General features: G+C 44.9%; 1 pseudogene; it reads left to right on the forward strand.

The window, feature by feature from the left end:
- Positions 1–1,270: 1,270 nt before the first annotated feature.
- On the forward strand, positions 1,271–26,260 carry LOC115119299 (platelet-derived growth factor receptor beta-like; annotated as a pseudogene).
- The last annotated feature ends 1,209 nt before the right edge of the window (positions 26,261–27,469 follow it).

The following is a 27,469-nucleotide window of genomic DNA, read 5'->3' on the forward strand; positions in this document are numbered from 1 at the left end:
CCGTGTAACTGCTAACTGACTGTACACTGTAACGTTACTGCATGATTGTAGCGGTTTACTAACGCATTAGTTCTATTAGCTATGCGGACTAGGATGTTACTTTAGCTAATATGGTGACAACGGTGTGGGCTGTGTGTAGCGGTTTGGCTTGGAAAGTTTTTTTTGCCTGGTCACATTCAGCTGATGTGTTGTGCATTGAAGTCCACAAGCGAATGGAAGAGGTGAGTGCATAAATGTGAGAAATGTAATACAACGTGGCTGCTATGAACGTGAACTGTGTTTACCCATTATCAGGGGTGTATTCATTCCGCCGATTCTGTTGAAAAAAATGTTCTTAAACGGCAGGAAAATTGAACAAAACGGGGATAAACATACCTGAATTTGTCCAATAGAAACTTTGTTTGCAACTGTTGGACTAATGATTACACCCTATATCAGCTAGACACAGACAAGAGTGTGAAAGCCGATATTGAATGTCACTGTCTGTCCCCTCAGATTTGTCTCTCGACCTGTGTGCACCTGTAAACATTCATTCATTCATAAGCTACGTTGTAGCAACCTCATGATGGGTATAGGGAAAATTTGAGTGTTGTGTAGTAGCCTTAACCTATCGATGTTACATTGAACTGGGTGAATGGAGTATGAATGACAGTCATCCAATATGCTGTAATATAAATAAGGCCATGCTACTCCCTCATCTTAAACGGCACTGACCACCACTGATTGACTATTCAACTGCGATTTCAATTGCATAACTGACCAACATTTTATTATTCTGTAGACCCTTCTATCTTTACTAGCTACTTACTTTCCTTCACAGGAAGTAACCTCAATTGGGGGGGGACAAGACTTCACTCAACTAAAAACAATGGCTTAAAATACTATTCTCCCCCAGAACTGGGTATACTGCATTGTATACTAACAAACCATTTCTGTAAAAGCACCACCTACACCTTCCTTCAATCCAGACACTGCATGAAAAATGTGCCAAATTAATTAAGGCCTTGTTTGAGTCACAGATTAACACATGCTCACTACTGAAAACTACAAATGTGCCATACCCCATGTATATATACTGTTCTGAAGTATTCATGGAAATGTTGTGAGGACTCTATGCTGATGAAACTCCCAGTAAATGTGAGCCATGGAATGTTGTCCCGTAAATAGCCTTCTTCACTTCTATTTAGCCTGTGGGAAATGTGCCATACCCCCATGAGAAAGTTTGCAGACTGCTATTGAAACAGCATATTCCTAACCTCAGCAAAGAAAAATGTACATGGACTGGAAATGTCCCAGTAATGGAGTCATTGCAGTGCTAGATCGGATACGTGAGTGTAAGCCATATGAAACAGAGGTTCAGTTTCTTTTGCAGCCTCTCCAATAGGAATAACATTAGTTGGTAGGGTGCCACAGGCTCAGTGTCTGTTGGCTGGTTACGTCTGGTGTGTCAATCCCTCGCCGCCACACAAGGGAGGCCAGTGTTCCTCGTCACAGAGAGCATGTGATAGCCAGGCTCAGGCTCTGCCTCGCTCACAATTATAAGAAAACAGCTAGGAGGCTTTTAGCTCAGCCCAGAGAGTTTCATAAATACAACCATGGTCCAGAGCATTACTGATGGAACAGATGAGGCGATGCCCAGATCAGGCCTGTTAGGAATTTACTCTCATGCCGACTTTCCGTACATAAAGTATCTCTCATTTACAGATGTAGGATCTTAATTTGACCTATATTGTCACAGCAAAATAATCATGTAGCAACAGGATTTTTACATTTAGTCCATAATGTTGCTTAATCTGTGGTTAGACTATTAGCTGGCTAAAAGTAGGCTACATGCAAAGTGCAATACTGTTAGTACAACCATATGGTAGTGTGGGTTTTCAGTGAATTTATGTAAATCAAGAAGTTCATCTTCATTTCCTGTGGTGCAGGAAATTTATCAGGAACAAAAGATTGATCAAATTAAGATCCTACACACGTACTCAGTGGTACCACCCTGGTGAGGGAGGTCGTGTGTGTGTGTTCATGGAAACAGTTTTTATTTGATCTATGAGGTCATAGGGTGCCAGATTCTTTTGTTTTATTAGAAATGTTGACTCCCAGCCAGCACCTCTAGGCAGTTAGCAACTAACATTATAGGACCTGAGCCAATAGGCTTACAAGCTATTGATGCTTTTACACTTGCAAACCTTTTGCAAAGTCAGATTGTGGTTTCTGGCAAATAATCTATATTTGTTTGAATTCCTCTAAGAGAATGAGTCCCGAGATGATACTTATAATTAGAAAAGAGCTTCCTATCTGATCTCATTGGCTGTCTGGCTATCTGTGACCCCCCCCCCCTTCCATGTGTGGTCATGGAAACTGCCTTCATCATATGGCACTAGATTATTTAGTTGTATTAATATTATCAGGTTTATTTGGGGGGGGGGCTCCCAAGGCAGTTTCATGCGCTTTACTTACGGGTCCTTTCCAACAATCCAGAGAGAGAAAATCAAATAAATACACAATGAGTAAAGGATAACTTGTCTATATACACGGGGTACCAGTACAGAGTCCATGTGCAGGGGTACGAGGTCATTGAGGTACATATGTACAGTATATCACAAAGTGAGTACACCCCTCACATTTTTGTAAATATTTGAGTATATCTTTTCATGTGACAACACTGAAGAAATGACACTTTGCTACAATGTAAAGTAGTGAGTGTGCAGCTTGTATAACAGTGTAAATTTGCTGTCCCCTCAAAATAACTCAACACACAGCCATTAATGTCTAAACCGCTGGCAACAAAAGTGAGTACACCCCTAAGTGAAAATGTCCAAATTGGGCCCAAAGTGTCAATATTTTGTGTGGCCATCATTTTCCAGCACTGCCTTAACCCTCCTGGGCATGGAGTTCACCAGAGCGTCACAGGTTGTCACTGGAGTCCTCCTTCACTCCTCCATGACAACATCACGGAGCTGGTGGATGTTAGAGAACTTGCACTCCTCCACCTTCCGTTTGAGGATGCCCCACAGATGCTCAATAGGGTTTAGGTCTGGAGACATGCTTGGCCAGTCCATCACCTTTACCCTCAGCTCCTTTAGCAAGGCAGTGGTCGTCTTGGAGGTGTGTTTGGGGTCGTTATCATGTTGGAATACTGCCCTGAGGCCCAGTCTCCGAAGGGAGGGGATCATGCTCTGCTTCAGTATGTCACAGTACATGTTGGCATTCATGGTTCCCTCAATGAACTGTAGCTCCCCAGTGCCGGCAGCACTCATGCAGCCCCAGACCATGACACTCCCACCACCATGCTTGACTGTAGGCAAGACACACTTGTCTTTGTACTCCTCACCTGGTTGCCACCACACACGCTTGACACCATCTGAACCAAATAAGTTGATCTTGGTTTCATCAGACCACAGAACATGGTTCCAGTAATCCATGTCCTTAGTCTGCTTGTCTTCAGCAAACTGTTTGCGGGCTTTCTTGTGCATCATCTTTAGAAGAGGCTTCCTTCTGGGACGACAGCCATGCAGTCCAATTTGATGCAGTGTACGACGTATGGTCTTAGCACTGACAGGCTGATCCCCCACCCCTTCAACCTCTGCTGCAATGCTGGCAGCACTCATACGTCTATTTCCCAAAGACAACCTCTGGATATGACGCTAAGCACGTGCACTCAACTTCAAAGTCCTCTCTCTACACAATTTTACTGACTCCATCACATTTGTATTTTATTTAACATGATTCCATCACGTTTGTATTTTATTTAACATGATTCCATCACGTTTGTATTTTATTTAACATGATTCCATCACGTTTGTATTTTATTTAACATGACTCCATCACGTTTGTATTTTATTTAACATAATTCCATCACATTTTTGTATTTTATTTAACATGACTCTTTCACATTTGTAAAGAGGTGGGCTTGGCAAAGGCTCTATCTTTGGTGGCCATCTTTGTGTTTTTATACTGCAAGTTACATTGTAATCGATTAAGACTGTGTCTGTGTTGTTATTCTCATTATTTCCAAGTGCTCCTGCAGTTTTGTCCAGAGAGCCTCAGTCTGGAGCTTCAGCCCAAGTGAAAAGTACTGAGCACCAACTTCTCCTTCACAGTGATCTGTTCTGGTTGGAGCAAGGTGACCTGGAAGTCTGCTCACGAGCCCAGCCTGGAGGGACTGTCTGTGGAGGACAGAGGAACCCCCAGTGTGCTGGTCCTCCACAACGTCACCTGGAGACACTCTGGGAACCACGTCTGTGAGGAGCCCTCGACAGAGGAGACCAAGGACATAGCAGTCTTTGTACCGAGTAAGACTTAACACCATGTATGAACCTTATATTTTATTTGTATTTTTTTAAAGGAGTGGGGCAGTTCCACTCATGTATTTGTACATTTTGTATTGGATGGCACAGAGATAGAGAGGAGTCAGTGTTCTGAAATAGCAGTATCTATTAGATGTAATCCAGAGGCAGCGGCTTAGACTGCTAGACCATCCTAAAGCCATCCTAGGCCATCCTTAGGCCATCAGAGCATCCTAGGCCATCCTAGGCCATGAGACCATCATAGGCCATCCTAGGCCATCAGAGCATCCTAGGCCATCCTAGGCCATCAGACCATCCTAGGCCATCCTAGGCCATCATAGACCATCATAGGCCATCCTAGGCCATCCTAGGCCATCAGACCATCCTAGGCCATCCTAGGCCATCATAGGCCATCCTAGGCCATCATATACCATCCTAGGCCATCCTAGGCCATCCTAGACCATCCTATACCATCATAGGCCATCATAGACCATCCTATACCATCCTAGGCCATCATAGACCATCAATCTCTTCTATTATAGGAGGACTATGGAGGGACAAACTGTGACATTTCAAAGTTAATACAAATCAGTGCTGGTTTCAGAATTTACTTCCCTTCTTCAAAGTCTAACATGTGGTGGACATGTACCTGATCTCTGTCCTCCCCTCAGACCCAGACAAATGGTTTGTTCCCCTGGGGCCAGGAGTAATGATGAAGGAGGGAGAGGAAGGTACCATTCCCTGTGTGGTGTTTGACCCCGGCGTTAACGTGACCCTGTATGAGCTGGGCAGCCGGGCCCATGTGGAAGGAACATATCATCCCAGTAAAGGGATCACCGACATCCTGAAAGACAGCTCCTACATCTGCCGAGGTGCCATGAACGGAGAGGAGAAGGTGCCCCAGGTGTATTATGTCTACAGCATTGTGGGTAAGGCTCTGTGTCAACACAACCCACAAAGTGAAACTTCAACCAAAAGGAAGAGTGTCTCAACAGATGTCTTAAAATTGCCTTTAAAAAGCTAGCTGTAAAATGCTTTTGAAGACCAGCCCGCATGAACGTTGGGCCTGTTATGATGTCCTCTGTCTTTGCGTTTTATTCTTAACAGTCCAGAAGTCCATGAACACCTTTATGAGTCTCTTAAAGACAGTGCTGAAACAAGGCAAGGCCTTGATGGTTAATTGTACTGTAGCAAAGCAGAGATAGTTTACTTCACATGGGAGTTTCCTCGTAAAGAGATGAGTGAACTAATGGGTGAAGGATTATATACAGAGGCGCAACTTTCACTGTGGACCTCAGGTGTTTATGGACCAGAGACAACACCACCCTCGCTGGGGACACGGTATCCTTGACACCAAACACGTGCATAAGACCAGGTACCCATCATACATGTCATTGACATCCCAACAGAATAAAATATTTGATTATGATGACAATCAATGCATAAGCCCCATGATAAATACCTAGAAGCAGACACATTTCTGTTGTTCACTAACATGGACAATAAAGTTGTATTGATATTGATTGTGTTATTTTCCTTTTGACCTTTGACTTCCAGTTACCACAGTACTCTTATCTTGGTAAGGGTCAGGATGGACAGATGGGTCTCTACACCGTCCAGGTGGCCGATGGAGATGACGTCAAAGAGATCACCTTTGACCTGCAGATCAAGGGTAAGATACATAAATACACAGCTGAGATATAATTATCCGCTCTGGAGCATTAGACGTGTCTACATTACAGACGGGGTCACTATTCAGTCATACATTTTCCTTTATTGAGTTATCACATTGGAATATAAAGAATGGTGAATAGTTTCTTTCTAGTGATAAAACAATGGCCTACATATGTTTCCATACTTACTTTTCACATTCTCATGGGATATTTCCTCTCCCTGCAGCTCCCCCGAAGATAGTAGATCTGTCTAACCAGCACATGGACCAGGGCCACGGTGTGCTCTGTGTCACAGATGGGGCCCCCACACCCACTGTTCACTGGTACAGCTGTGAAACCATGGTAAAGTAAGAGGGAAAAACCCTGGAAATAAATACTGACCAACACAATGAAGCATATTCAGCCTCTTCAGTTGTGTTGCGACTTTCTCCTCTCAAAATGTAGAGGGTAGTGCAGCGCTAGGGCCACATTCGTAAATATTAGTCATAATTGTTAGACCTGTTGCTTATTTTAGACACTCAATAGTCTATAGTTGTTTTTTCAGTCACCCAATATTTCACTGAGATAGAAAGTCTCATAGACAGAACAATAATATTTTCCAGGGTTGGGGTCAATTACATTTCAGTTCCAGTTGATTCAAGAAGTAGAATTCCAATTCTCTTCAATGATTTTCAATGAAGAAAACTTGGAAGGGGAATTGGAATTTGGTCTGCTTTCTGAATTGACTGGAATTTAAATGGAATTGACCCCAACTCTGATATTTTTCTATCATCACCAAGAGAATCCACAATTATGACCTCATCACCCAGATGCAGTCGTAAGACCACAGCATGGAAGCACTCTTCTGGCTGACCCAGACAACGGCAGCATCCAGATGAGCGTGAGACACATTGAGACCTCAGGAGTCTACCAGGTCTGCAGCCTGTTGACCTTTCAGGCCATGAACAGTGTTATGTCAGTACGCTGTGAAGCCCGCAACGACAGAGGTCACAGGGCCTGGGACATCAAACTCGTCTCCAACTGTAAGCACTGACTCAGCATGGATTGAAGTCAAGGACTATGACACAATGAAAATAAGTATTTACAGTAACTATCAACAACTGATGTAAAATAATTTTTGATTAACTGATGAAAATACTCTGTGGCTAAAAGAGTACATAACATGCCATTTAGCAGAAGCTTTTATCCAAATACATATTTTAAGTATCGGTGGTGCTGAGAATCAAAACCCACTACCCTGGTATTGCAAGAGCCATGTTCTACCAACTGAGCTACAGAGGACCACCTGTTGTATGAGCTCCTATCTCTGTGTGTGTGTCTGCAGCTCTGTTCTCCCAGGTGGCTGTGCTGGCTGCAGTGTTAGTCCTCGTAGTCATCACTGTCGTCTTCCTCATTGCCCTCTGGAGAAAGGTGACACGCACACAGAAACCTATCTCCATCTCCTAATACTAACATATGGGCCCTAGCGTATATAGTGCTTTTCAAGGACTCAACGTCTCTTCCCATCACATTTGTGTTGATAGTGATGCTACTGTTGAAGATGAGACTGTAACATTAGGGATGATGACGATAACGGACTGGAGCCTGGCTAGCAGTTCTAAAGAGCCTTCATGTGGAACTGAACTGCCACCTAAGTCACAGCCTTGATGTCATAACAAACATTTGTGTGGGTGTGGGATGGCCTAGTTATTCTAGGTACGTTGAATCAATCTGATTCTATGTATTTACATGGAATCAACAGCACTCTTTAATTGTCCAAGACATATCTCCCGTCAGGGACAGTTAAGTATATCATATATATATATATATATCATTTATAAAACTCTGACAGGCTTTTGTTCTCTGCCTTCAGAAGCCCCGCTATGAGATTTGATGGAAGGTGATGGAGTCAGTAAGCTCAGACAACCACGAGTGCACCTACATCGACCCTATGCACCTGCTCTATGACTGTGAGTGGGAGGTGCCCCGAGACAGCATGGTCCTGAGTGAGGGAATATTACAACTCAGTAAGTGAATATGTTTTAGCATAATTATGTGAATAGCGTAGCCTATATACTGTATAAGTCATGCTTTATTGATAGATTTGGCGTTGGCTAAGCTAACAGTGCACCTCATTTTCTGTCACACTAGGTCACACGTTCAGGAGGGTCGTGGAGGCCACAGCATACGGATTTGGTCACACCCAGTCCACCATCAAAGTGGCTGTGAAGATGCTCAAGTGTAAGTGCTTTATGCGTCACCAACAACTTCAAAACAAAACGAAATCCTAAAATGTACACGCAAACCACAGACCCGTGTCCTCTTTCTCTACCACGGAATAATATTGCAATGCTGTGTGTTCTCCTATTGCATTTGACGGACAACCACAGCAAGGAGAAGTGAGACTCAGCCTCTAATATCTGAGCTGAAAATAACGAGTCCCCTTGGGCCCCATGTAAACATTGTCAACCTACTTGGGACCTGTACCAAATGAGGTGGGAACTGGGAAGCATACCACTACTTTAACGACTTCGGGTTAGATTCTATCCAATTACCTTTATTCATCTGTGCACCTTTTACAGGCAATGTTTTTGTGTTGTTGGAGACCGTATTCATGATAAACGCTGCATATGTCAGCTCAAATGGAAATGTTATTTAAATGTCAATCAAGCGCACCGGAATGCAGATCTTCCACAGTTCAGGTTTGAATCTCAGCCTTAACATAATTACCACGTCAGTCAAAGTGTGTGTATTAACAACTGTCCTATATACCTAATAACTGAGTACTGTCGCTACGGCGACTTGGTTGACTACCTCCACCGCAAAAGGCACACCTTCTTGCAGTACTACACAGATTTTAAAATGCAGGGATGCTGATATGTGCAGCACTTCACAATCAAAGACATACTGGCACTTACTGTTGTGCCCCTTCGTGTTTCTCAGAGAGAGCAATGGGGGTTACATGGACATGACTAAGGATGATTCTTTAAATTATGTCCCCGTGCAAGAGCTGAGCGATAACGTCAAGTATGCAGGCATTGAGCTGTCGGCCTATGAGACAACCTACCATCAGGACAGCAACCAAGGACAAGGTAGAGATAGTGGAAATAATGCTAACCCTCAGCATGAAATAGTGGAAACAATACCAACCCTCAGCCTTTTATAGTGTGGGCGATACTAACCCTCAGCCTGATATAGTGGAAACCATACTAACCCTCAGCCTGATATAGTGGAAACCATGCTAACCCTCAGCCTGTTATAGTGTGTGCGATACTAACCCTCAGCCTGATATAGTGTGGGCGATACTAACCCTCAGCCTGTTATAGTGGAAACCATGCTAACCCTCAGCCTGATATAGTGGAAACCATGCTAACCCTCAGCCTGATATAGTGGAAACCATAATAACCCTCAGCCTGATATAGTGGAAACCATGCTAACCCTCAGCCTGTTATAGTGTGGGCAATACTAACCCTCAGCCTGATATAGTGTGGGCGATACTAACCCTCAGCCTGTTATAGTGGAAACCATGCTAACCCTCAGCCTGATATAGTGGAAACCATGCTAACCCTCAGCCTGATATAGTGGAAACAATACCAACCCTCAGCCTGTTATAGTGTGGGCGATACTAACCCTCAGCCTGTTATAGTGGAAACATACTAACCCTCGGCCTGATATAGTGTGGGCGATACTAACCCTCAGCCTGTTATAGTGGAAACCATGCTAACCCTCAGCCTGATATAGTGTGGGCGATACTAACCCTGAGCCTGTTATAGTGGAAACCATGCTAACCCTCGGCCTGATATAGTGGAAACAATACCAACCCTCAGCCTGTTATAGTGTGGGCGATACTAACCCTCAGCCTGATATAGTGGAAACCATGCTAACCCTCAGCCTGATATAGTGGAAACCATGCTAACCCTCAGCCTGATATAGTGGAAACAATACCAACCCTCAGCCTTTTATAGTGTGGGCGATACTAACCCTCAGCCTGTTATAGTGTAAACATACTAACCCTCAGCCTGTTATAGTGGAAACCATGCTAACCCTCAGCCTGATATAGTGGAAACCATACTAACCCTCAGCCTGTTATAGTGTGGGCGATACTAACCCTCAGCCTGATATAGTGGAAACAATACCAACCCTCAGCCTGTTATAGTGGAAACATACTAACCCTCGGCCTGATATAGTGGAAACAATACCAACCCTCAGCCTTTTATAGTGGAAACAACACTAATCCTCAGCCTGATATAGAGTGAACCATACTAACCCTCAGCCTGTTATAGTGGAAACCACACTAACCCTCACCCTGATATAGTGGAAACAACACTAACCCACAGCCTGATATGGTGGAAACAACACTAACCCTCAGCCTGACATAGTGGAAACCACACTAACCCTCAGCCTGATATAGAGCTAACCATACTAACCCTCAGCCTGTTATAGTGGAAACCATACTAACCCTCAGCCTGTTATAGTGGAAACATACTAACCCTCAGCCTGTTATAGTGTGGGCGATACTAACCCTCAGCCTGATATAGTGTGGGCGATACTAACCCTCAGCCTGTTATAGTGTGGGCGATACTAACCCTCAGCCTGTTATAGTGTAAACATACTAACTCTCAGCCTGTTATAGTGGAAACCATGCTAACCCTCAGCCTGATATAGTGGAAACCATACTAACCCTCAGCCTGTTATAGTGTGGGCGATACTAACCCTCAGCCTGTTATAGTGTAAACATACTAACTCTCAGCCTGTTATAGTGGAAACCATGCTAACCCTCAGCCTGATATAGTGGAAACCACACTAACCCTCACCCTGATATAGTGGAAACAACACTAACCCTCAGCCTGATATGGTGGAAACAACATTAACCTCAGCCTGATATAGTGGAAACCACACTAACCCTCAGCCTGATATAGAGCTAACCATACTAACCCTCAGCCTGTTATAGTGGAAACCATGCTAACCCTCAGCCTGATATAGTGGAAACCATGCTAACCCTCAGCCTGATACATTGTGAAACATACTAACCCTCAGCCTGTTATAGTGTGGGCGATACTAACCCTCAGCCTGATATAGTGGAAACCATGCTAACCCTCAGCCTGATATAGTGGAAACCATGCTAACCGTCAGCCTGATACATTGTGAAACAATACCAACCCTCAGCCTTTTATAGTGGAAACAACACTAATCCTCAGCCTGATATAGAGTGAACCATACTAACCCTCAGCCTGTTATAGTGGAAACCACACTAACCCTCAGCCTGATATAGTGGAAACAACACTAACCCTCAGCCTGATATAGTGGAAACAACACTCACCCTCAGCCTGATATAGTGGAAACAACACTCACCCTCAGCCTGATATAGTGGAAACCACACTAACCCTCAGCCTGATATAGTGGAAACCATGCTAACCCTCAGCCTGATATAGTGGAAACAATACCATTTACATTTAAGTCATTTAGCAGACGCTCTTATCCAGAGCGACTTACAAATTGGTGCTTTCACCTTATGACATCCAGTGGAACAGCCACTTTACAATAGTGCATCTAGGTATTTTAAGGGGGGGAGAAGGATTACTTTATCCTATCCTAGGTATTCCTTAAAGAGGTGGGGTTTCAGGTGTCTCCGGAAGGTGGTGATTGACTCCGCTGTCCTGGCGTCGTGAGGGAGTTTGTTCCACCATTGGGGGGCCAGAGCAGCGAACAGTTTTGACTGGGCTGAGCGGGAACTGTACTTCCTCAGTGGTAGGGAGGCGAGCAGGCCAGAGGTGGATGAACCAACCCTCAGCCTGTTATAGTGTGGGCGATACTAACCCTCAGCCTGTTATAGTGTAAACATACTAACCCTCAGCCTGTTATAGTGGAAACCATGCTAACCCTCAGCCTGATACATTGGGAAACATACTAACCCTCAGCCTGTTATAGTGGAAACATACTAACCCTCAGCCTGTTATAGTGGAAACATACTAACCCTCAGCCTGTTATAGTGTGGGCGATACTAACCCTCAGCCTGATATAGTGTGGGCGATACTAACCCTCAGCCTGTTATAGTGTGGGCGATACTAACCATCAGCCTGTTATAGTGTAAACATACTAACCCTCAGCCTGTTATAGTGGAAACCATGCTAACCCTCAGCCTGATATAGTGGAAACAATACCAACCCTCAGCCTGTTATAGTGGAAACATACTAACCCTCGGCCTGATATAGTGGAAACCATGCTAACCCTCGGCCTGATATAGTGGAAACAATACCAACCCTCAGCCTTTTATAGTGGAAACAACACTAATCCTCAGCCTGATATAGAGTGAACCATACTAACCCTCAGCCTGTTATAGTGGAAACCACACTAACCCTCACCCTGATATAGTGGAAACAACACTAACCCTCAGCCTGATATGGTGGAAACAACACTAACCCTCAGCCTGATATAGTGGAAACCACACTAACCCTCAGCCTGATATAGAGCTAACCATACTAACCCTCAGCCTGTTATAGTGGAAACCATGCTAACCCTAAGCCTGATAAAGTGGATACAACACTAACACTCAGCCTGATATAGAGCTAACCATACTAACCCTCAGCCTGTTATAGTGGAAACCATGCTAACCCTCAGCCTGATATAGTGGAAACCATGCTAACCCTCAGCCTGATACATTGTGAAACATACTAACCCTCAGCCTGTTATAGTGTGGGCGATACTAACCCTCAGCCTGATATAGTGGAAACAACACTAACACTCAGCCTGATATAGAGCTAACCATACTAACCCTCAGCCTGTTATAGTGGAAACCATGCTAACCCTCAGCCTGATATAGTGGAAACCATGCTAACCCTCAGCCTGATATAGTGTGGGCGATACTAACCCTCAGCCTGATATAGTGGAAACCATGCTAACCCTCAGCCTTATATAGTGGAAACCATGTTAACCCTCAGCCTGATATAGTGGAAACCATGCTAACCCTCAGCCTGATACATTGTGAAACATACTAACCCTCAGCCTGTTATAGTGTGGGCGATACTAACCCTCAGCCTGATATAGTGGAAACAACACTAACCCTCAGCCTGATATAGTGGAAACAACACTCACCCTCAGCCTGATATAGTGGAAACCACACTAACCCTCAGCCTGATATAGAGCTAACCATACTAACCCTCAGCCTGTTATAGTGGAAACCACACTAACCCTCACCCTGATATAGTAGAAACAACACTAATCCTCAGCCTGATATAGAGCTAACCATTCTAACCCTCGGCCTGATATAGTGGAAACAATTATAACCCTCAGCCTGTTATAGTGTGGGCGATACTAACCCTCAGCCTGTTATAGTGGAAACCATACTAACCATCAGCCTGATATATTGGGAAAAATACTAACGATCAGCCTGATATAGTGGAAACCATACTAACCATCAGCCTGATATATTGGGAAAAATACTAACGATCAGCCTGATATAGTGGAAACAATACTTACTGTCACGACTTCTGCCGAAGTTGGTCCCTCTCCTTCTTTCGGCAGTGTTCAGCGGTCGACGTCACTGGCTTTCTAGACACCACCGATCTATGTTTCATTTTCGTTTTGTTTTGTCTTGATCATACACACCTGGTTTCTATTCCATTAATTATGCCCTCTGATTTCCCTCTCTGTTTGTGCGTTATTGTTTGTCATGCGGGTTCTCGTTGTTCGTGCTTGGGATTATTGTATTTGTTCCTTGTTGGAATCTTACTTATTTTGGAGTACATTTTGGATGATTACTCAGAACTGTGTCCTGCGCCTGACTGCATTTTTCCATGTTACCAATGTCCTCACAGAAAAACGCACCAACAAATGGAGTCAGCAGGTACAGCCAGCCCTCCTCTCCCAATGGTGGAAGAGATGAGGAGCCTGTTCAGCAGCACGCAACCATGCTACAGAGTCTCGGTACAGCCACGGATCGCGTGCTGCAAACCATGGACCAATTGGAGAGAGGTGGTTTTCCGGTTCACCCATCAGCACCTTCCCAGCTTCCACAACAACCAATCCAGAGATCCACACTTCCTTCATCAGAATCCAGTGGGATTCAACTCTCGCTCCCGGTTGGTTCCTACTCCAGCTGGAGCTCTACCTGGCAGCTGTTCAGCCAGCTCCCTCAGGACGCGAGAGAGTGAGCGCCCTCATCTCTTGTCTGACTGGAAAAGCATTGGTCTGGGCCAACGCCATCTGGGGAGAAGAAGGCCCAAAGTTGGACAATTACAAAGATTTCACCCCGCCGCTTCCAGGCAGTTTTCGTCATCCTCCTGAGGGCAGAGGAACGTTTGTTCCATTTAAGACAGGGGATGGAGAGCGCTCAAGAGTTCGCTCTGGATTTTAGAACTCTGGCCGCGGGCGCAGGATGGAATGAGCGGGCCCTGAACAATCGCTACAGGTGTTGTTTACGCGAGGACGTTTGTAGGGAGTTAGCCTGCAGGGACACCGCCGTTAATCTGGACCAGCTGGTGGACCTATCCATCCGGCTGGATAACCTGTTGGCATCCCGCGGACGTCCAGATCGGGGTCCGTCAGTTCCATCCCCCAGCACCTCTGATCCTACCCCTATGGAGATTGGAGGTGATGCTATGAGGGGGACCGGAGGGGGGACCGTTCCCTGCACCAACTGTGGCCGCAGAGGACACACTTCTGGTCGGTGCTGGGGAGGTTTCCCAGGTAATCGAGGTGGCAGGCCTCAGGTGAGTAGGCACACACAGTGGCAGGCCACTGGTGGATCACCTCAGGTGAGTAGGCACACACCTCACCCAGAGCTCCCCGTTGCACACATGTGGTTGTGGGTAGCCTTTCCTGAGTTTTCCCAGCATTCCCAGCATAATGCGCTAGTAGATTCAGGTGCAGCTGGGAACTTTATTGACCGTACATTTGCACTTAGTTTAGGGATTCCTATTGTTCCTGTTGATGTCCCATTCCCTGTACATGCCTTAGATAGTCGTCCGTTGGGGTCAGGGCTAATCAGGGAGGTCACAGCTCCACTCCGTATGATAACGCAGGAGAATCATGAGGAGAGAATTAGTCTCTTTTTGATCGACTCTCCTGCGTTTCCTGTTGTGTTGGGCCTTCCCTGGTTGGCCTCTCATGATCCTATTATTTTGTGGCAACAGAGGGCTCTCAAGGGATGGTCTCGTCAGTGCGGTACGGTGGAAAGTCCAAACCAGGTATCCACCATGCACATTCCCCCCGAATATGCCGATTTGGCACTCGCCTTCTGTAAAAAGAGGGCGACTCAATTACCACCCCATCACACCGAGGGATTGTGTGATAAATCTTCTTGTAGATGCTTTACTTCCCAGGAGTCACGTGTATCCTCTGTCACAGGAGGAGACGGTGCTATGGAAACATATGTCACCGAATCTCTGGGACAGGGATACATTCAGCCTTCCATTTCATCGGTCTCCTCAAGTTTATTTTTTGTGAAGGATGGAGGTTTGCGTCCGTGTATTGACTATCGAGGTTTGAATCAGATCACGATAAAATACAGTTACCCACTACCTCTCATAGCCAGTATGACAGAGTCATTGCACGGGGCGCGCTTCTTCACAAAATTGGACCTCAGGAGCGCTTATAACCTGGTGAGTATCAAGGGAGGGGATGAGTGGGAGACGGCATTTAGCACTACATCTGGGCACTATGAATATCTAGTCATGCCGTTCGGGTTGATGAATGCTCCATCAGTTTTCCAATGCTTTGTAGATTAGATTTTCAGGGACCTGCACGGGCAGGGTGTAGTGGGGTATATAGATGACATTCTAATATACTCTGCTACACGCGCCGAGCATGTGTCTCTGGTGCGCAGGGTGCTTGGTCGACTGTTGGAACATGACCTGTACGTCAAGGCTGAGAAATGTCTGTTCTTCTCCTTCCTAGGGTACCGCTTTTCCGCGTCAGGAGTAGAGATGGAGAATTACCTTATTTTAGCCTTGTGTAATTGGCCGACTCCAACCACAGTAAAGGGGGTGCAGCGGTTCTTAGGGTTTGCCAACTACTACCTGAGATTTATCCGGGGTTTTGGTCAGGTAGCGGCTCACATTACCTCCTTGCTGAAGGGGGGACTGGTGCGACTGCAGTGGTCAGCGGACAGGGCTTTTTGTCAACTGAAGGCTCTGTTTACCTCGGCTCCCGTGCTGGCTCATCCTGATCCCTCCTTAGTGTTCATAGTTGAGGTGGATGCGTCCGAGGCTGGGATAGGGGCTGTAATGTCTCAGCGCTCGGGTACGTCACTAAAGCTCCACCACTGCGCTTTCTTCTCGAAGAGGCTCAGCCCAGCGGAGCGAAACTATGATGTGGGGGAGCTGTTGGCTGTTGTCAGGGCTCTGAAAGCGTGGAGACATTGGCTTGAGGGGGCTAAACACCCTTTCCTCATTTGGACTGACCACCGCAATCTGGAGTACATTTGGGCAGCTAGGAGACTGAACCCTCACCAGGCGAGGTGGGCCATGTTTTTTCACCAGCTTTGTTTTCACTCTATCCTACAGACCAGGTTCCCAGAATGTTAAGGCAGACGCACTGTCCAGGATGTATGACACGAAGCAGCAGTACGCAGAGCCTACTCCCATAATTCCAGCTTCTTGCCTGGTGGCACCAGTGGTATGGGAGGTGGACGCAGACATCGAGCAGGCGTCACGTGCAGAGCCCACTCCCCCACAGTGTCCAGTTGGGTGTCTGTACGTTCCGTTTGATGTCCGGGATCGTTTGATCTGTTGGGCCCACACGTCACCCTCCTCGGGTCATCCTGGCATCGGTTGGACAGTGCGCTGTCTTGCTGGGAAGTACTGGTCCCCCAATTCACGTCTAAAGTCTGGAGGGCGTTTATGGAACGCCTGGGGGTCTTGGTTAGCCTCACCTCGGGTTTTCACCACCCCGAGAGTAACGGGCAGGTGGAGAGAGTAAACCAGGATGTGGGTAGGTTTCTGCGGTCCTATTGCCAGAACCGGCCAGGGGAGTGGTCGGTTTTCATCCCCTGGGCGGAGATGGCCCAAAACTCCCTTCGCCACTCTTCCACTAACCTATCCCCTTTCCAGTGTGTGCTAGGTTATCACCCAGTCCTGAAACCTTGGCATCAGAGCCAGATCGAGGCTCCTGCGGTGGATGAATGGTTTCGGCACTCGGAGGCGACATGGGACGCTGCTCATGTGCGTTTACAATGGACCATCAGGCGGCAGAAGGCGAGTGCCGACCGACACCGCAGGAAGTTGTAACCTATAACAAACCTCATTCAATCTCCTCAGGACTTTAAATGGCTCCACAAACCGCGAACCCAGCTTCCGGCAGGGCAGGCAAAGGGGCAGGTTTCGGGTCAGACCCGGTTACAACTTCCCCCTGATTACTGTATTAACCCCTCGTTCCATGTGTCTCTCCTCAGGCCGGTGGTGGCTGGTCCGCTCCAGCAGTCTGAGGTGCGGGAGGTTCCTACGCCCCCTCTGGACATCGAGGGGGCCCTGGCGTATACTGTGCGAGCCATCATGGACTCAGATGTCAGGCGAGAGGCCTTCAGTACCTCGTGGAGTGGGAGGGGTACGGTCCAGAGGAGAGATGCTGGGTGCCGGTGGAGGAAATCCTGGATCCATCATTACTGCGCCTCGTCCTCCGGGTCGTCCCCGAGGCCGGTGTCGGCGTGCTGCTGGAGCCGCGCGTCAAGGGGGGGGGTACTGTCACTGTGTTCGGCGGTAGATGTCACCGGCTTTCTAGACACCACCAATCTATGATTCATTTTCATTTTTTTTGTCTTGATCATACACACCTGGTTTCTATTTCATTAATTATGTTCCTTATTTAACCCTCTGATTTCCTTCTCTGTTTTGTGCGTTATTGTTTGTCATGCGGGTTCTCGTTGTTCGTGCTTGGGATTATTGAATTTGTTCCCTGTTGGAATCTCACTTATTTTGGAGAACATTTTGGATGATTACTAAGAACTGTCCTGCACCTGACTCTGCATTTTTCCATGTTACCAACAGTCCTCACACTTACCCTCAGCCTGATATAGAGTGAACCAAACTAACCCTCAGCCTTTTATAGTGGAAACCACACTAACCCTCAACCTGTTATAATGGAAACAGACAAACCCTCACCCTGTTATAATGGAAACAGACTAACCCTCACCCTGTTATAATGGAAACAGACAAACCCTGACCCTGTTATAATGGAAACAGACTAACCCCCACCCTGTTATAATGGAAACAGACTAACCCTCAGCCTGTTATAATGGAAACAGACTAACCCTCACCTTGTTATAATGGAAACAGACTAACCCTCACCCTGTTATAATGGAAACAGACTAACCCCCAGCCTGTTATAATGGAAACAGACTAACCCCCAGCCTGTTATAATGGAAACAGACTAACCCCCAGCCTGTTATAGTGTGATCCATACTAACCTTCAGCCTGATATAATGGAAACAGACAAACCCTCACCCTGTTATAATGGAAACAGACTAACCCTCACCCTGTTATAATGGAAACAGACTAACTCTCAGCCGGTTATAATGGAAACAGACAAACCCTCACCCTGTTATAATGGAAACAGACTAACCCCCAGCCTGTTATAGTGTGATCCATACTAACCTTCAGCCTGATATAATGGAAACAGACTAACCTTCAGCCTGATATAATGGAAACAGACTAACCCTCAGCCGGTTATAATGGAAACAGACAAACCCTCACCCTGTTATAATGGAAACAGACTAACCCTCACCCTGTTATAATGGAAACAGACTAACCCCCAGCCTGTTATAGTGTGATCCATACTAACCTTCAGCCTGATATAATGGAAACAGACTAACCTTCAGCCTGATATAATGGAAACAGACTAACCCTCAGCCTGATATAGTGGAAACAGACTAACCCTCAGCCTGATATCGTGTAGGAAACATTTAAACTTCCCTGTCAGACAGATGGTGGGTAGACATTGTCTCTGATGTTGAAATGCTGCTGAAGAGACCAAAATAGGGAAGCCTCTCACTCCACCTTGCTGTTTGACATGCAAGCGGCTTCCATAAAAGGTTTGTTAATGTTTCAACCTCTTGTGTAACCAGACATTGCCTTTTAAACAGTACTTTGATCAAAACCATCAGCTTGTCTCAGAGTTTGTGACTATTGTTTGTTCTCTGTTATGTTGCTCAGGCCAAGAGAGAGCAGACATGGCGTTATCAGTGACTCCCCTATTCTGAGATGCACTGATCTAGTGGGGTTCCGTTACCAGGTGGCTAAGGGCATGGACTTCCTGTCATCCAAGAACATATGACTCATTACAGCTGGCTTATATCCGCTTTAACAGATTGATTCACAATCCGATCTCATTAATACCGGATCATGCCATGTCACATCATTCATTCATTACTGATGCCGCGTGGAAATAATCTTAGTGAACCCACAAGACACTTCAATAACAGCTTGTCTGAACTGTTGTCCCTGTCCTCACGCTCTCGTCTGCCAGGAAAAGCTGGTTAAGATCTGTGACTTTGGCTTGGCCCATGACGTCATGAACAACTCCAACTACATAGCCAAACGCAGAATGAGTACTTTAATATATATATATATATATATATATATATATATATATATATAAGTATTTTAATTTATTGAACAGAGATAGAGAGGATGAGAGTGAGGAAAGAGGTTGTGTCGAAGGGCAGTAGTGTCACGGCTGGCTGAAGGACTGGACCAAAGGGCAGCATGGTAAGCGTACATTTGAACTTTATTTAAAAATGACGCCGACAAAACGAAGAACAAAAAAACAAACCGTGAAGCTTTGGGCCATGTGCCCTGAACAAAGACAAACCATGAAGCTTTGGGCCATGTGCCCTGAACAAAGACAAACCATGAAGCTTTGGGCCATGTGCCCTGAACAAAGACAAACCGTGAAGCTTTGGGCCATGTGCCCTGAACAAAGACAAACCATGAAGCTTTGGGCCATGTGCCCTGAACAAAGACAAACCATGAAGCTTTGGGCTATGTGCTCTGAACAAATACAAAACCGTGAAGCTTTGGGCCATGTGCCCTGAACAAAGACAAACCGTGAAGCTTTGGGCCATGTGCCCTGAACAAAGACAAACCGTGAAGCTTTGGGCCATGTGCCCTGAACAAAGACAAACCGTGAAGCTTTGGGCTATGTGCCCTGAACAAAGACAAACCGTGAAGCTTTGGGCCATGTGCCCTGAACAAAGACAAACCGTGAAGCTTTGGGCCATGTGCCCTGAACAAAGACAAACCGTGAAGCTTTGGGCCATGTGCCCTGAACAAAGACAAACCGTGAAGCTTTGGGCCATGTGCCCTGAACAAAGACAAACCGTGAAGCTTTGGGCCATGTGCCCTGAACAAAGACAAACCATGAAGCTTTGGGCTATGTGCCCTGAACAAAGACAAACCGTGAAGCTTTGGGCCATGTGCCCTGAACAAAGACAAACCGTGAAGCTTTGGGCCATGTGCCCTGAACAAAGACAAACCGTGAAGCTTTGGGCTATGTGCCCTGAACAAAGACAAACCGTGAAGCTTTGGGCCATGTGCCCTGAACAAAGACAAACCGTGAAGCTTTGGGCCATGTGCCCTGAACAACTACAAAGTTAACCTCCCACAAAATACCCAAGTATGGTTCTCAATCAGAGACAACGATAGACAGCTGCCTCTGATTGAGAACCATACCCGGCCAACCACCTGGAAATAGAAAATCATAGAACATAGAACATAGACTGCCCACCCAAATCACACCCTGACCAAACCAAAATAGAGACATAAAACGCTCTATACGGTCAGGGCGTGACAAGTAGGCTGGATTTGAACCTATGCCAACAGTGTAGACGTGTGTCGGAGGCTGCCGAAATCCCGCCAGACCAGCTACCGTAGCCTACAAGGTAAGTTGACTTCATTTGTTTAGCTTTTATTGTAGTGTATTTGTGTACAGGCCATTTAAAGAAGTATAGTGTGTGTAGCAGGGGCACAACTTTAACTGGGGAATGTGATACAAAACCAGGAGACGGTGTGCTTTAGGACCATGCGGATGCCTCCGAGGGGTCGGAATGACTGTTTGGAGTGTTTATCCGACTGGATTAAAAAAATACGGTACCAGTCAAAAGTTTGGACACACCTACTCATTACAGGGTTTTTCTTTATTCATTACAATTTTCTACATTGTAGAATAATAGCGAAGACATCAAAACTATGAAATAACACATATGGAATCATGGAGTAACCAAAAAAGTGTTAAACAAATCAAAATATATTTGATATTTGATATTATTCAAGGTAACCACCCTTTGCCTTGATGACAGCTTTGCACATCCTTGGCACTTTGTAAAAATTAAGAAAAACCCTTGAATGAGTATGTCTGTCCAAACGTTTGACTTGTACTGTATATATTATGTTGTCGTCGCCCCCCCCCCAGTCTGTACTAAGTAATGGAGGGGAAGAAACCATCAAACAGCCATTATGTTCTGAGGTGAAAGTGATTGAAACCGAAACACTGTTTTTATAAGGAACTTCCAGAAGTGGGTTAATGTCACATACTTTGCGCAAACTATTATATTGTTTTTGTCTTGTTGGTTCTGTACATCCTGAATGTAAAATATGTTTTAGGTAAAAAAGCTGGCATCAAATGTTCTGAGGGTTTTTAAACACTAAAAGTTCCCACTGGATTGAAGTTGTTGTTGCCAGAATATGGTTGAGTTATGGGAAATCTGGGCTGCGGACTCTTTTCAACTGAGGTTTTTCTCTTGGCTTTTTTTTTGCGGTAGATCAGGAGAGGATGTGAAACAGCTTTCCCAGAGTCTTTATGGTATAGACGGTTACAAGACTTTGGTCAGACTACCAAAACAATGTCAATTTGCGTCACTGTACCACAAACAGAAGGTCATTTGCCACAAATACATCTGTAATTCTATATTACACCTGTCTTGACCTAAATTGGGTTACCTAATGTCCTCTATAGCTCAATAGGTTACCTAATGTCCTCTTTAGCTCAATAGGTTACCTAATGTCCTCTTTAGCTCAATAGGTTACCTAATGTCGTCTGTAGCTCAATGGGTTACCTAATGTCCTCTAGCTCAATGGGTTACCTAATGTCGTCTGTACCTCAATAGGTTACCTAATGTCCTCTTTAGCTCAATAGGTTACCTAATGTCCTCTATAGCTCAATAGGTTACCTAATGTCCTCTATAGCTCAATAGGTTACCTAATGTCCTCTATAGCTCAATAGGTTACCTAATGTCATCTGTAGCTCAATAGGTTACCTAATGTCCTCTTTAGCTCAATAGGTTACCTAATGTCGTCTGTAGCTCAATAGGTTACCTAATGTCCTCTATAGCTCAATAGGTTAACTAATGTCCTCTATAGCTCAATAGGTTACCTAATGTCCTCTATAGCTCAATAGGTTACCTAATGTCCTCTGTAGCTCAATAGGTTACCTAATGTCCTCTATAGCTCAATAGGTTACCTAATGTCTGCTGCAGCTCAGTGGATTACCTAATGTCCTCTTTAGCTCAATAGGTTACCTAATGTCCTCTATAGCTCAATAGGTTACCTAATGTCTGCTGCAGCTCAGTGGATTACCTAACAGCACGCATGACTATACGTCGCTTTGGATAAAAGCATCTGCTAAATGGCATATATTAATGTATGTCTCTGATATTGTACACATTCCTGCCACTGAAGTGGATGGCTCCAGAGAGTATCTTCCAGAACCTCTATGTTACAGTTTTCGTCTGGTGAAAGAGAGGAGGACCAAAATGCAGCGTGGTTATCTTTATATATCTTTAATGAAAGATGAAAAATACGAACAATTTACAAAACAAGAAACGTGAAAAACCGAAACAGCCCTATCTGGTGCAACAAACACAGAGACAGGAACAATCACCCACGAAATACTCAAAGAATATGGCTGCCTAAATATGGTTCCCAATCAGAGACAACGATAAACACCTGCCTCTTGATTGAGAACCACTCTAGGCAACCATAGACTTACCTAGAATACTATACTAAACACAACCCCATTAATCTACAAAACCCCTAGACAAGACAAACACATAATCACCCATGTCACACCCTGGCTAACCACAATAATAAAGAAAACACAAAATACTAAGGCCAGGGCGTGACACTACAGAACCTTGAGTGATGTTTGGTCTTTTGGCATTCTTCTTTGGGAGATCAAATCAAATCAAATGTTATTAGTCACATGCGCCAAATACAACAGGTTTAGACCTTGCAGTGAAATGCTTACTTGCAAACCCCTAACCAACAATGCAGTTAAAAAAATATGAAACAAATACAAATAAGAAATAAAAGTAACAAGTACAGTGCCTTACGAAAGTATTCCGCCCCCTCGAACTTTGCGACCTTTTGCCACATTTCAGGCTTCAAACATAAAGTTAGTGGTGGCTGTTAAACAGCCACCACTAACATTGAGTGGCTGCTGCCAACACACTGACACTGACTCAACTCCAGCCACTTTAATAATGGGAATTGATGGGAAATGATGTACATATATCACTAGCCACTTTAAACAATGCTACCTTATATAATGTTACTTACCCTACATTATTAATCTCATATGCATACGTATATACTGTACTCTATATCATCGACTGCATCCTTATGTAATACATGTATCACTAGCCACTTTAACCATGCCACTTTGTTTACATACTCATCTCATATGTATATACTGTACTCGATACCATCTACTGTATCTTGCCTATGCTGCTCTGTACCATCACTCATTCATATATCCTTATGTACATATTCTTTATCCCCTTACATTGTGTATAAGACAGTAGTTTTGGAATTGTTAGTTAGATTACTTGTTGGTTATTACTGCATTGTCGGAACTAGAAGCACAAGCATTTCGCTACACTCGCATTAACATCTGCTAACCATGTGTATGTGACAAATAAAATTTGATTTGATTTGATTTTTGATTTGATATAAAACTGTATTTTTTTGTGAAGAATCAACAACAAGTGGGACACAATCATGAAGTGGAACGACATTTATTGGATATTTCAAACTTTTTTAACAAATCAAAAACTGAAAAATTGGGCGTCCCACTTGTTGTTGATTCTTCACAAAAAAATACAGTTTTATATCTTTATGTTTGAAGCCTGAAATGTGGCAAAAGGTCGCAAAGTTCAAGGGGGCCGAATACTTTCGCAAGGCACTGTAATTAAAGAGCAGCAGTAAAATAACAATAGCAAGACTATATACAGGGGGGTACCGGTACAGACTCAATGTGTGGGGGCACCGGTTAGTCGAGGTAATTGAGGTAATATGTACATATAGGTAGAGTTATTAAAGTGACTATGCATGGATGATAACAACATAGAGTAGCAGATGTGTGAAGGAGGGGGGAATGCAAATAGTCTGGGGAGCCATTTGATTAGATCTTCAGGAGTCTTATAGCTTGGGGGTAGAAACTGTTTAGAAGCCTCTTGGACCTAGACGTGGCACTCTGGTACCGCTTCCCATGCGGTAGCAGAGAGAACAGTCTATGACTAGGGTGGCTGGAGTCTTTGACCATTTTTAGGGCCTTCCTCTTACACCGCCTGGTATAGAGGTCCTAGATGGCAGGAAGCTTTGTCCCAGTGATGTACTGGGTCGTATGCACTACTCTCTGTAGTGCCTTGCGGTCGGAGGCCCGAGCAGTTGCCATACCAGGCAGTGATGCAACCATTCAGGATGCTCTCAATGGTGCAGCTGTAGAACCTTTTGAGGATCTGAGGACCCATGCCAAATCTTTGCAGTCTCCTGAGGGGGAATAGGTTTTGATGTGCCCTCTTCACGACTGTCTTGGTATGCTTGGACCATGTTAGTTTGTTGGTGATGTGGACACCAAAGAGCTTGAAGCTCTCAACCTGCTCTACTACAGCCCCGTCGATGAGAATGGGGGCGTGCTCTGTCCTCTTTTTCCTATAGTCCACAATCATCTCCTTTGTCTTGATCACATTGAGGGAGAGGTTGTTGTCCTGGCACCACACGGCCAGGTCTCGGACCTCCTCCCTACAGGCTGTCTTGCCGTTGTCGTTGACAGGCCTACCACTGTTGTGTCATTGGCAAACTTAATGATGGTGTTGGAGTTGTGCCTGGCGTGCAGTCATGAGTGAACAGGGAGTGCAGGAGGGGACTGAGCAGGCACCCCTGAGGGGACCCTGTGTTGAGGATCAGCGTGGTGGATTTGTTGTTACCTACCCTTATCACCTGGGGGCGACCCTCTTTACCCTAGGTAAATAGAATATTCTCTGCATATTACGGATGTATTTTAATTTATTGCAACTAGAGATCATTTATGAATACATGTCTTGATATTAGGTATGTGCTCTGTTTTTGCCTAACTTCAGGAGGAATGCCCTATCCTGACATTCCTGTGAATCAACAGTTCTACACTGCATTGAAGAGAGGCTATAGGATGCCCAAATACACTCATGCTACAGACAAGATCTGAGGCCTCATCCGTCTCTCTTTGTCTGTAGGAATGTTTGTGGTTGTAAGTAAAACATAGGACAAGGTGACATTAACTCTGAGTTTGATGATGTGAGCTATGAGCTATGATGTCATGTGTAAGTGTTGATGAGAAATTGGAGAAGAGGCCACAGTTCTCCTCTCTAGCTCATTCGATGGGAAACCTGCTGACTAAGACTTACAGAAAGGTAAAGACAACCATGATAGATCATCCTCAACACTATGGCGATTTAATATGTTGATTTCTCATGTATATCTACAATTAGTAGATACATATAATTTCCAAACCCATCCAAGAAATACACCCAGGTGAATAAGAGCTTTCCCGAAGAGCGACCACGCTGTAGTCAAAACCAAACCTAGACCAGCAGGGAACCAGTCTCCTCGGGGGATCTAGGAGGGCAGAAGACAGGAGAGACCTGGGAGGAGGCTGGCCCCTCCCAGACTGAATACATCATCAACATCCCAGATATCCATGCAGTCATAGAGGAAGAAGCAGGAGGTGGTGAGGTGCTGAACACAGCCACACAGAGTACATCAAGGTAACATAGGACGTTCTCTCCACAGAGTGTGTGTCTAATCTGAAAACCCTGTGGCTGCCAGTTTGCCACAGGAAGTGTGACTGTGTGACTGTGTGAGTCAGGGGCAGAATTTGACGATTGCCCAATTCTGCACTGCCTCATGTCATGGCAGCTTTCCTTCAAAGCTTTTTGGATGTTGGGTTTTTGTTTCTTGCTTATTGTTATCAATAATTGGTCAGTGACACTCAGGCTTACGATAACACCGTTTATTGATTTTCCTCTGAGAGTAATAAAGCCGTAATAAAGTAAAACCACTATTTTTTTTCTACCTTCCATTAATAGCATGACTGACCATTATAATACTGATACAGCCTCCCTAGTTGAGCCAGAAACCTTCCTAGAAGAGCCAGTAGGCAGCACAGAGGAAGAGGTACAGTTGAAGTCGGAAGTTTACATACACTTAGGTTGGAGTCATTAAAACTCATATTTCAACCACACCACAAATGACTTGTTATCAAACTAGAGTTTTGACATCTGGACATCTACTTTGTGCATGACACAAGTATTTTTTCCAATAATGTTTACAGACAGATTATTTCACCTATAATTCACTGAACCTCGTTACCCATTGGGTCAGACGTTTACATATACTAAGTTGACTGCCTTTAAACAGCTTGGAAAATTCCAGAAAATGATGTCATGGCTTTAGAAGCTTCTGATAGGCTAATTGACATAATTTGAGTCAATTGGAGGCCTACCTTCAAACTCAGTGCCTCTTTGCTTGACATCATGGGAAAATCAAAAGAAGTCAGCCAAGACCTCCGAAAAAAATTGTAGACCTCCACAAGTCTGGTTCATCCTTGGGAGCAGTTTCCAAACGCCTGAAGGTACCACGTACAAACAATAGTACGCAAGTATAAACACCATGGGACCATGCAGCCATCATACCGCTCAGGAAGGAGATGCGTTCTGTCTCCCAGAGATGTATGTCCTTTGGTGCGAAAAGTGCAAATCAGTCCAAGAACAACAGCAAAGGACCTTGTGAAGATGCTTGAGGAAACAGGTACAAAAGTATGTATATCCACAGTAAAACAAGTCCTATATCGACATAACCTGAAAGGCCGCTCAGCAAGGAAGAAGCCACTGCTCCAAAACCGCCATAAAAAAAACAGACTAAGGTTTGCAACTGCACATGGGGACAAAGATCGTACTTTTTGGAGAACTTTCCTCTGGTCTGATGAAACAAAAATAGAACTGTTTGGCCATGATGACCATCGTTATGTTTGGAGGAAAAAGGGGGAGGCTTGCAAGCCGAAGAACACAATCCCAACCGTGAAGCATGGGGGTGACAGCATCATGTTGTGGGGGTGCTTTGCTGCAGGAGAGACTGGTACATTTCACAAAATAGATGGCATCATGAGGAAAATTATGTGGATATATTGAGGCAACATCTCAAGGCATCAGTCAGGAAGTTGAAGCTTGGTCGCAAATGGGTCTTCCAAATGGACAATGATCCCAAGCATACTTCCAAAGTTGTGGCA

The sequence above is a fragment of the Oncorhynchus nerka genome, linkage group LG19, assembly GCF_034236695.1.
Source record: "Oncorhynchus nerka isolate Pitt River linkage group LG19, Oner_Uvic_2.0, whole genome shotgun sequence".
Classification (NCBI taxonomy): Eukaryota; Metazoa; Chordata; class Actinopteri; order Salmoniformes; family Salmonidae; genus Oncorhynchus; species Oncorhynchus nerka.